At 39.1% G+C, this 9,759-nt stretch overlaps 1 pseudogene; it reads right to left on the reverse strand.

The window, feature by feature from the left end:
• Positions 1–2,308: 2,308 nt before the first annotated feature.
• LOC126960932 (E3 ubiquitin-protein ligase makorin-1-like) lies at positions 2,309–3,628 on the reverse strand (annotated as a pseudogene).
• Between the last annotated feature and the right edge of the window lie 6,131 nt (positions 3,629–9,759).

The raw sequence follows: 9,759 nt of genomic DNA on the forward strand, positions 1-9,759 counted from the left end.
GTTCGAGACCAGCCTGGATGACATCATGAAACCCTGCCTCTACTAAAAGTACAAAAATTAGCCAGGCATGGTGGCACACGTCTGTAATCCCAGCTACTCAGGAGGCTGAGGCAGGAGAATCACTTGAACCTGGGAGGTGGAGGTTGCAGTGAGCCGAGATTATGCCATTGCACTCCAGCCTGGGCAACAGGGCAAGACTCTGTCTCAAAAAAAAAAAAAAGAAAGAAAGAAAGAAAAAAAGAGTAAAAAGATAAGCTACAAAATGAGAGAATAATTGCAACACATAAAGCTAAGTAAGATGTGATATGTAGAATATGTAAATAATTTCTGTAAGTCAATAAGAAGAGACAATTCAGTTAGCAAAATGGACAAAAAGTAGTAGTATTTCCACTCAAGAAAAAGCATAAACAATATGTAAACATATTTTAAAATGTTCAGGTTCATTCAAAGTCAGGGAAATGTGTGTGGAGACCACAGTAAAATCCAATTTCACAACCGCCAAATATAAAAGTTGGATAATACCAAACGTTAACTAGAATATGGCATAATAGGAACTTTCATATGTTCCTAATATTGGTATAAATTGGAAAATTCCTATAGGAAATCGTATGGCATTACCTTAAAAAGTTCAACATGCGGCCGGGCATGGTGGCTCAAGCCTGTAATCCCAGCACTTTGGGAGGCCGAGACGGGCGGATTACGAGGTCAGGAGATCGAGACCATCCTGGGTAACACAGTGAAACCCCGTCTCTACTAAAAATACAAAAACTTAGCCGGGCGAGATGGCAGGCGCCTGTAGTCCCAGCTACTCGGGAGGCTGAGGCAGGAGAATGGTGTGAACCCGGGAGGCGGAGCTTGCAGTGAGCTGAGATCCGGCCACTGCACTCCAGCCTGGGTGACAGAGCGAGACTCCGTCTCAAAAAAAAAAAAAAAAAAAAAAAAAAAAAAAGTTGAACATGCTTGTACCCTACAATGTAGCAATTCTACTACAAGGTACATTCCCTAGGGAAACTCTTGCATGTGGGCACCAAGAAACATGTAGAAGACTGTGTATAGTGGCATTGTGCATAATGACAAAACAAACAAAAAATAACAAAAGTAACTGGAAAAAACTGAAATGTCCAATATTACAGTTTTGAGATTTATCTATGTTGTCACATGTATTCTTTGATTTTTACTGCTCTATAGTTTTATAGAGTATGAATTTTATTGTATTCTTTTTAGGGGAATGCTGCAAATTATTTATTATCATTAAAGGCACTACAGCCAGATCTTTTTTTTTTTTTTGAGACGGAGTCTCGCTCTGTCACCCAGGCTGGAGTGCAATGGTATGATCTCGGCTCACTGCAACATCCGCTTCCCGGGTTCAAGCCATTCTCCTGCCTCAGCCTCCTGAGTAGCTGGGATTAAAGGCGCCCACCACCACGCCCGGCTAATTTTTTGTATTTTTAGTACAGATGGGGTTTCACTACGTTGGCTAGGCTGGTCTTGAACTCCTGACCTCATGATCCACCCACAAGCCAGACCATTTTACTAGTGAGCTTTTGCTAAACTTTCAAAGGAACTGATGATTCTTATCTTATACATGTCGTTCCAAAGGGGAAAAAAATTTTCAGCACATTTTTAAGAGGTTGAAATAATATTGATACCAAAAACATTTAAGGGCAATAAAATGGACAATCTTATTTATGATGTGGATGCAAAAATTTTAATAAAGTATTAATTTTTAAGTCCAGTATTAAATTTAAAAATAATGCATTCACAGTCAAAGTATAGCTTATTCCAGAAACATAAGGATTTTTCAAAATTAGAAACTCCATCAGTGCTTTTGGCTTCCCAGCCTAGTCTCATTACTTCATCTGAGGCAATGGCACAGGCAACGAAAACAATGTAAGCAATCAGCCACTACAATTACTCTGATCCAAGCCAAATTATACAGAGGACTAGGGGAATGAACATTTGGGTTCATTCCAGACAACAAGGCTATTGATTTCAACACAGAGATAAAATAGATGTGTAACTCCATGATTTATTTATTTATTTATTTATTCATTTATTTTTGAGACAGAGTCCTGCTCTGTCGCTCAAGCTGCAGTGCAGTGGCATGATCTCGGCTCACTGCAACCTCCGCCTCCCGGGTTCAAGCAATTCTCCCACCTCAGCCTCCGGAGTAGCTGGGATTACAGGCACACATCACCATGCCCAGCTAATTTCTTTGTACTTTTAGTAGAGACGGGGTTTCGCCATGTGGGCCAGGCTGGTCTTGAACTCCTGACCTCAGGTGATCCGCCTGCCTCGGCCTCCCAAAGTGCTGGGATTACAGGCATGAGCCACCGAGCCCAGCCCAACCGCATGATTTATTAACCTAAACTGACTTGGCTAAAGTTGACAGGAGAAACAACTGTTCAACAGATCTAAAACCTAGAAACTTTCTTGACTGTAGAAACTCAAGATAATCTTTTCTTTTATGACATTATCTCTTTGTCTTCTGCTTGAATCGCTTGAAAATGCCTCCCCAGTCCTCCTCCTAAGGTAGAGCTAAGTTCTCTAACAGCATTTGCAGCATAGAGGCACAGCTGCTTCTTTGTTTCCACGGGGCAGTCTGCTTTTTCTCTGATTCTTTCTTGGTCACTGAGCCCTGCAGGGGAGCTTCAGTGCAGGAAGGCGCAGTACAGCCACAGTAGAGTTGCCCAGGAACAAACTCAATAGTATTCACCCAGTCCTCTGAACCTGCTCATACAGTTGCAAAGTTTGAATTTCTTGACTCAGCTTTGCCTGTATTCTTTTCAACAAGTGGTCCAACTATCGATGAGAGACTTGAGGAAGCAGCAAGGGATGACATTGTAGTTAGCTCTGTAGCAGTTGCTTCTTCCTGTTTCAGAGGCTTGCTATGTTCATATCTGCAGTGGTCTCCATAAATATAGTACCCTTGCTGAAAATAATTGCACACTACACCATACGGACTGTCAGAAAGGTCAAGCGAGTAGTGACAGTTATCTCTTTCTTACAAACCCCATGCATAAAATATCTGCAGGTGACGTGCCCTCACTGCCGCTTCTGCTCCTGATATTGTGGCTGTTGTTCTGGGAGCTGCAGCATTCACCATTACTGTTTATGATAGTACAATCATTATTCCCATTTTACAATTAGTGACACTAAGGCACAGAGAAGGTAAGAAATTCACTCAAGATCAAACCTAAATGGTTTGTTTCTAGGGCCTGAAGTTTCAACCACTATCCCATATTATAACTTACTGTCATCAACACAATTTTGTGGCAGACAAAGCAAGGTATGAGAGATATTCAAGCTCTGATGGAATAAAATTAATATGTCTTTAGAGCTGAAGGAGAAGGCATATCAGTGATTCTCAACCTTGGCTGTATATTAGAGCCACCAGAGGAGATTTGAAAACTCCTGATGCCTAGACTGTACCCAGACCAATTACAGCAGAATTTTGGGAGATGGGTGGAAAGGTCACCCACGTAGTTGTTAAAAAAAAAACTACATTAAAATATCATAAGATGGCCAGGCACGGTGGCTCACGCCTGTAATCCCAGTCCTTTGGGAGGCCGAGGCAGGCGAATCACCTGAGGTCAGGAGATCGAGACCAGCCTGGCCAACATGGCGAAAACCCATCTCTACTAAAAATACAAAAATTAACTGGGTTAGGTGGCATGCATCCGTAAACCCAGCTACTTGGGAGGCTGAGGCAGAAGAATCACTTGAACCCAGGAGGTGGAGGTTGCACTGAGCTGAAAGCATTCCATCCTGGGCAACAGAGTGAGACTTTGTCTCAAAAAAATAAAAATTAAAAAAAAAAAATCGTAAGAGGCTCACATATCTACTCAAATTGTGGTAGAAGTTTCTATTCTTGCAACCTGAGTTAGGTTGCAAACTTTGACCAGATGAATTACAGAAGGGTATAATTTGAATCCTGTAGAAGGATATGGACTAGAAGGCCCCTGTTGTCATGGTGACTATGAAAACGGCTCACTGTATCCAGATGTAGCTCAGGTAGAATCATTCTGGAAGCCTGCAAAGCTCAGATCCTGCTCCCCAATGTCAAATCTCTAACCAATAATCACCTTATTGTGTTAACAAATTTTCAACTCTATAGCTTCAACTTGTTTAAGATGTCAACCTCAGTTTTCCTGACAAGGTAACTATCTCACAGCCATGAACTGTTGAGCCAGTCACCTCAGCTTGGCCCCCTGAGTTGGTAACTCTATCATGGTTGTGAATTCTTGACCTAGTAATCTGAACTCCCTGGAGATGCTAGAACTCAGTAAGTGACTTTTCAAACCTGAAAAGGCTTAGAATTAAAAATAGAGATGATAAATAAATCAAACCTATTATGTTAATAATTTTGTGTTTATAATAAGTTCATATGTGTGGGAGTATGGTACTTAAAGTGTAATTTTAATATAATATGGCATATTGAAGAATCCAATAGATTAACTTAATTTGATCAATTAGACCTGTGAGGTGTATGAAAATTTAATTAGGGTTATAAATAGTATTAGAATATTTGACAATTAGACCTAATAAATTTGCATGTTTAATATACATAATAATTTTTAGTTGAGTACTTGGGAAGGATTTGCTTATCAGGGATGGAAATTTTTTGCTTTTTTTAAATTTATAATTTTAAAAAATTTGTTCCATAGGTTATTGGGGTACAGGTGGTGTTTGGTTACATGAGTAAGTTCTTTAATGATGATTTGTGAGATTTTGGTGCACCCATCACCCGAGCAGTATACACTGCACCCTATTTGTTGTCTTTTATCCCTTGCCCCCTCCCACCCTTCTCCCCAAGTCCCCAAAGTCCATTGTATCATTCTTATGCCTTTGCATCCTCACAGCTTAGCTCCCACATATCAGTGAGAGCATACAATGTTTGGTTTTCCATTCCTAAGTTATTTCACTTAGAATAACAGTCTCCAATCTCATCCAGATCGCTGCAAATGCTGTTAATTCATTCCTTTTTATGGGTGAGTAGTATTCCATTGCATATATATGCCACAGTTTCTTTATTCACTCATCGATTGATGGGCATTTGGGTTTGTTCCACGATTTCGCAATTGTGAATTGTGCTGCTATAAACATGTGTGTGCAAGTTATCTTTTTCATGTAATGACTTCTTTTCCTCTGTGTAAATAACCAGTAGTGGGATTGCTGGATCAAATGGTAGTTCTGCTTTTAGTTCTTTAAGGAATTTCCATACTGTTTTCCGTAGTGGTTGTACTAGTTTACATTCCCACTAGCAGTGTAGAAATGTTCCCTGATCATCTCATCCATGCCAACATCTACTGTTTTTTATTTTTTGATTATGGCCATTCTTGCAGGAGTAAGGTGATATCACCTTGTGGTTTTGATTTGCATTACCCTGATTGTTAGTGATGTCAAGCATTTTTTCATGTTTGTTGGGCATTTGTATATCTTCTTTTGAGAATTGTCTATTCATGTCCTTAGCCCACTTTTTGATGGGATTGTTTGTTTTATTTCTTGCTGATTTGTTTGAGTTCGTTGTAGATTCTGGATATTAGTCCTTTGTCAAATGCATAGATTGTTAAAATTTTTTCCCACTCTGTGGGTTGTCTGTTTATTCTGCTGACTGTTCCTTTTGCCATGCAAAAGCTCGTTAGTTTAATTCAGTTCCAGCTATTTATCTTTGTTTTTATTGCATTTGCTTTTGGGTTCTTGGTCATGAAATCCTTGCCTAAGCCGATGTTCAGAAGGGTTTTTCCAATGTTATCTTCTAGTATTTTTCTAGTGTCAGGTCTTAGATTTAAGTCCTTAATCCATCGTGGGTTGATTTTTGTATAAGGAGAGATATGAAGATCCAGTTTCATTCTCCTGCTTGTGGCTAGCTAGTTATCCCCATGCCATGTGTTGAAAAGGGTATCCTTTTCCCACTTTATGTGTTTGTTTGCTTTGTTGAAGATCAGTTGGCTGTAAGTATTTGGGTTTATTTTTGAGTTCTCTATTCTGTTCCATTGGTCTATGTGCCTATTTTTATACCAGTACTATGCTATTTTGGTGACTATGGCCTTATAGTATAGTTTGAAATCAGGGAGTGTGATGCCTCCAGATTTGTTCTTTTTGCTTAGTCTTGCTTTGTCTAATGTGGGCTCTTTATTGGTTCCACATTAATTTTAGAATTTTTTTTATAATTCTGTGAAGAATGATGGTGGTATTTTGATGGGAATTGCATAGAATTTGTAGATTCCTTTTGGCAGTATGGTCATTTTCACAATATTGATTCTACCCATCCATGAGCATGGGATGTGTTTCCACTTGTTTGTGTTATTTATGATTTCTTTTAGCAGTGTTTGTAGTTTTCCTTGTAGAGGTCTTTTGCTTCCTTGGTTATGTATATTCCTAAGTATTTTATTTATTTATTTATTTTTGCAGCTATTGTAAAAGGAATTGAGTTCTTGATTTGGTTCTCTGCTTGGTTGCTGTTGGTGTATAGAGGAGGTACTGATTTGTGTACATTAACCTTGTATCCGGAAACTTTGCTGAATTCTTTAATGAGTTCAAGGAGCTTTCTGCAGGGGTCTTTGGGTTCTTGAGGTAAACAATCATATCGTCAGCAAATGGTGACAGTTTGACTTCCTCTTTACCAATTTGGATGCCCTTTCTTTCTTCTTTCTCTTGTCTGATTGTTCTGGCTAGGACTACCAGTACTATGTTGAAGAGAAATAGTGAGAGTGGGCATCCTTATCTTATTCCAGTTCTCAGAGGGAATGCTTTCAACTTTTCCCCATTCAGTATTATGTTGGCTGTGGGTTTGTCATAGATGGTTTTTATTACGTTGAGGTATGTCCCTTGTATGCTGATTTTTTAATCATAAATGGATTTGCTGAGAGTTTTAATCATAAATGGATCCTGGATTTTGTCAAATGCTTTTTCTGCCTCTATTGAGATGATCATGTGATTTTTGTTTTTAATTCTGTTTATGTGATGTATCACATTTATTGACCTCCCTATGTTAAACCATCCTTGCATCCCTGATATGAAACCCACCTGATCATGGTGGATTATCTTTTTGATATGTGGTTGGATTCAGTTAGCTAGTATTTTGTTAAGGATTTTAGCGTATATGTTAATCAGGGATATCAGTCTGCAGTTTTCTTTTTTGGTTATGTCCTTTCTTGGTCTTGGTATTAGGGTGATGCGGGCTGCATAGAAAGAATTAGGGAGGGTTCCTTCTTTCTCTATCTTGTGGAATAGTGTCAAAAGGATTGGTATCAATTCTTCTTTAAATGTCTGGTAGAATTCTGCTGTGAATTTGTCTGGTCTTGTACTTTTTTGTTGTTGTTAACTTTTTTTTTTTTTTTTTTTTTACTTTAAGTTCTAGGGTACATGTGCATAACGTGCAGGTTTGTTACATATGTATACTTGTGGCATGTTGGTGTGCTGCACCCATCAACTCGTCAGCACCCATCAACTCGTCCTTTACATCTGGTATAACTCCCAATGCAATCCCTCCCCTCTCCCCGCTCCCCATAATAGGCCCTGGTGTGTGATGTTCCCCTTCCCGAGTCCAAGTGATCTCATTGTTCAGTTCCCACCTATGAGTGAGAATATGCGGTGTTTGGTTTTCTGTTCTTGCAATAGTTTGCTGAGAATGATGGTTTCCAGCTGCATCCATGTCCCTACAAAGGACACAAACTCATCCTTTTTTATGGCTGCATAGTATTCCATGGTGTATATGTGCCACATTTTCTTAATCCAGTCTGTCACTGAGGGACATTTGGGTTGATTCCAAGTCTTTGCTATTGTGAATAGTGCTGCAATGAACATATGTGTGCATGTGTCTTTATAGCAGCATGATTTATAATCCTTTGGGTATATACCCAGTAGTGGGATGGCTGGGTCATATGGTACTTCTAGTTCTAGATCCTTGAGGAATCACCATACTGTTTTCCATAATGGTTGAACTAGTTTACAATCCCACCAACAGTGTAAAAGTGTTCCTATTTCTCCACATCCTCTCCAGCACCTGTTGTTTCCTGACTTTTTAATGATTGCCATTCTAACTGGTGTGAGATGGTATCTCATTGTGGTTTTATTTGCATTTCTCTGATGGCCAGTGATGATGAGTATTTTTTCATGTGTCTGTTGGCTGTATGCATGTCTTCTTTTGAGAAATGTCTGTTCATATCCCTTGCCCACTTTTTGATGGGGTTGTTTGTTTTTTTCTTGTAAATTTGTTTGAGTTCTTTGTAGGTTCTGGATATTAGCCCTTTGTCAGATGAGTAGATAGCAAAAATTTTCTCCCATTCTGTAGGTTGCCTGTTCACTCTGATGGTAGTTTCTTTTGCTGTGCAGAAGCTCTTTAGTTTAATTAGATCCCATTTATCAATTTTGGCTTTTGTTGCCATTGCTTTTGGTGTTTTAGACATGAAGTCCTTGCCCATGCCTATGTCCTGAATGGTATTTACCTAGGTTTTCTTCTAGGGTTTTTATGGTATTAGGTCTAACATTTAAGTCTCTAATCCATCTTGAATTAATTTTCATATAAGGAGTAAGGAAAGGATCCAGTTTCAGCTTTCTACTTATGGCTAGCCAATTTTCCCAGCACCATTTATTAAATAGGGAATCCTTTCCCCATTTCTTGTTTTTGTCAGGTTTGTCAAAGATCAGATGGCTGTAGATGTGTGGTATTATTTCTGAGGACTCTGTTCTATTCCATTGGTCTATATCTCTGTTTTGGTACCAGTACCATGCTGTTTTGGTTACTGTAGCCTTGTAGTATAGTTTGAAGTCAGGTAGCATGATGCCTCCATCTTTGTTCTTTTGACTTAGGATTGTCTTGGCAATGTGGGCTCTTTTTTGGTTCCATATGAACTTTAAAGCAGTTTTTTCCAATTCTGTGAAGAAACTCATTGGTAGCTTGATGGGGATGGCATTGAATCTATAAATTACTTTGGGCAGTATGGCCATTTTCACGATATTGATTCTTTCTATCCATGAGTATGGTATGTTCTTCCATTTGTTTGTGTCCTCTTTTATTTCACTGAGCAGTGGTGTGTAGTTCTCCTTGAAGAGGTCCTTTACATCCCTTGTAAGTTGGATTCCTAGGTATTTTATTCTCTTTGAAGCAATTGTGAATGGAAGTTCATTCATGATTTGGCTCTCTGTTTGTCTGTTACTGGTGTATAAGAATGCTCGTGATTTTTGCACATTAATTTTGTATCCTGAGACTTTGCTGAAGTTGCTTATCAGCTTAAGGAGATTTTGGGCTGAGATGATAGGGTTTTCTAAATATACAATCATGTCATCTGCAAACAGGGACAATTTGACTTCTTCTTTTCCTAACTGAATACCCTTGATTTCTTTCTCTTGCCTGATTGCCCTAGCCAGAACTTCCAACACTATGTTGAATAGGAGTGGTGAGAGAGGGCATCCTTGTCTTGTGCCAGTTTTCAGAGGGAATGCTTCCAGTTTTTGCCCATTCAGTATGATATTGGCTGTGGGTTTGTCATAAATAGCTCTTATTATTTAGAGATACGTTCCATCAATACCGAATTTATTGAGAGTTTCTAGCATGAATGGGCTGTTGAATTTTGTGGAAGGCCTTTTCTGCATCTATTGAGATAATCATGTTGTTTTTGTCTTTGGTTCTGTTTATATGCTGGATTACGTTTATTGATTTGCGTATGTTGAACCAGCCTTGCATCCCAGGGATGAAGCCCACTTGATCATGGTGGATAAGCTTTTTGATGTGCTGCTCAATTTGGTTTGCCAGTA

This window comes from Macaca thibetana, chromosome 1 (assembly GCF_024542745.1).
Source record: "Macaca thibetana thibetana isolate TM-01 chromosome 1, ASM2454274v1, whole genome shotgun sequence".
Lineage (NCBI taxonomy): Eukaryota > Metazoa > Chordata > Mammalia > Primates > Cercopithecidae > Macaca > Macaca thibetana.